Source organism: Fukomys damarensis, unplaced genomic scaffold (genome assembly GCF_012274545.1).
Source record: "Fukomys damarensis isolate Sample0158 unplaced genomic scaffold, DMR_v1.0_HiC HiC_scaffold_30, whole genome shotgun sequence".
In the NCBI taxonomy this organism is placed as follows: domain Eukaryota; kingdom Metazoa; phylum Chordata; class Mammalia; order Rodentia; family Bathyergidae; genus Fukomys; species Fukomys damarensis.
The window spans coordinates 3267881-3270450 of record NW_022900942.1 but is presented as its reverse complement, the minus strand read 5'-3'; positions in this window follow the sequence as shown (position 1 = coordinate 3270450).

Genomic DNA, 2570 nt, shown 5'->3' with positions numbered 1-2570 from the left:
TGTGAAAGGAAAATAACATTTATTATATATTTGAGGCCCATAGTAAAAATAAAAAAAGATAACCTTCACATTTCTCATAACTAAAATTTTGCTTATTAGCATCCTCAAATTGGGTGAAAACCTGTAATGTTAGCAATAGTCATGATTTTTTTTTGTTTGTTTGTTTGGTATCAGGGATTGAACTTGGGTCCTTGCATTTGCAAGGCAGGCCACCGAACTGCTGAGCTAGATCCCTGGCCCAAGGAAATGATGTTTCTGATAGTCGCTTATCCAGGTTCTCCCTCTGCACTTCCTGGGAAAGGCTGCTTCTCTGCTGGGTCATGGTTAAAAAGTACAGATTGAATGAAAATTTCCTGCACTGGGCCATGTGAAGGCTCAGACTCTGTCCTCAGACTTGATGAAAGTACACCGTAAGATAGGATCTTCCTGATGCACACAACCATGGCAGAGGGAGCACTAGCGTAGAGCACACTGGGTTGGTAAAATCAAAATGAGGAGGTTGAGGCACAGGCTCATTATTCACTATTATATGTTCTTTTTTTTTGTTTTATAGTTCCTACCTGATAAAGAAGCTCTCAAAGTTAGGAGGTGATTCACATTATCTATTATATATTTTGATCCTTATTACACTTTCCGTTTCTCACACCACAGCAACTATTCAGTATTTATACGCGTCCTGTTTACTTCACTTAAAAGTATGGCTTCAATGAAGGAGAAGGGGAAGTGGGAGGGATAAAAGAAATGAAAGAAGAGAAAAGAATAAATATGAGAAAGGGGAAAAATGGAAACAAAGTCTTTGGAAATCAGGAGGGGTGGAGGGGTTGAAGGGAAGGCAGGGCAATAGGGAAAAAATAAGACCAATGTTTAAGATGTAAAGGTACAAATTCCCAATGAAGAATGCCATAGTATTGTATACCTAAAATGTGCCAATAAATTTAATGAAATCAAGAAATGATTTCAGTTAAAAAACTTCTTGAGGTAGGAAGAAATCCGGGTGTGACACCAACAAGAGACATGACCATGTTATTGCTAGAAGGTTTAAAATAGGCAAGAAAGAGCACATGGGAAAGGTTATGGAATAAATTGGAAATGCCCACATACTTGAAATACATAAATTATTAAGCAATAAAACTTAATTACAAGAAGTGAAACAAAAAAATACACCAAATCAGAGAGGACACAGAAGTGAGTGATCATAGCAGATAAGAAACATATCAACCCTACAAAGAACAGCACAAAAAAGAAACATTTTTTTCATACAGCCACATAGGAGATGTTTCTAATGAGTAACTTAATGTCCACAATCATTGTTGGGACCAACCTTTTTGGAAGAAGAGGTTGAAAAAGGAAACAAATCTGTGGACATCATTCCATGACATATATTTTAATTTCAAATATTCACAAAATATTCACTGCCAAGGTACATAAAAGTGGTGATCCAATGGCACATGTGTCATTTTTTGTCTTTTAAGACAAATGATGTGAAAATTTGTTAGGTGGTGTCCTTTCTATCAGCATGCAAGCCAAGTCACCATGGTATTTTTTCTAAACCTCAGTATTCAGATTTAATTGTAGTTGTGGCACTTTGCCATAATAGATGATTTTTAGATACTGGTCTATATATTACATTTATTTTTCTTAGCATATCTATAAATTATCTCCAATGGATTTTATTGGCACACCTTTGACATACATAATAATCATTCATTCTAGAGAATTTGTTCCTGTACACTGAAAGGGAACAGTGATGCTCAACAACTAGGCCACACACACCAAGAGGTCCGACTGGAGATTTCATTCAAGGAGTGGGATTAGAAAGAAAGAGAGAGAGAGAGAGCAGAGAGAGAGAGAGAGATGGAAGAAGAAGAAGAGGAAAGAACAGCAAAAGGAAGGTCCTTTTATTAGTTTTGGGCTGGCTATTTTTTATTTATGAGGAGTGAGCTACCTTTAAGCTACCAGAGGCCAGGTTGCCTTTTGTGGGTCCAGTCCTGCAGAAACTGATTTTAATTTCTCTGGACCACTGTGGCCTTGGGGGAGGGGGACCTAAAGATAAGGGCATGAGGTCATTTTAAGAGCCAAGAAGCACCAGAAAAATGCAGCCTGTGATGGTGGCATCACAAAATACTTTAACATGATCAATTCCCTAACATTTCCCCCTCTTTGGTTTTAGATTAGAAATGGCGGCCAGTGCAAACCACATGCCAGGGGAAAGGGCAATGTATCTGTCTTCTGTAAGCACTTCTTGCTGAGTCTGGGGCAATGAGTCGACCTAGGGGCAAGCATGGAGGCTGGACGGCTGTACTGTCCTTTATGAACATGGAATTGTTGACAGCAGTAGCATTTTTACTGGAATTGTTGGTAGGGCTGAGAAAAGCCCAAGCACACAAATCAGTTGATGAGTGAGGAGAGAGGGGTAGAAGATAATTTGTATGATGTTATGGACTGGGTTGGAGGTTTACTAAGAACAAGTAAAAAGGTAAAGATTGTGACTTCAGCCAGGGTGAAGTCTAATGAAGTTTTTTGGAGCCATGCATTAGTGACCCAGTTGGCTATGCAGGTAATAGGACAAG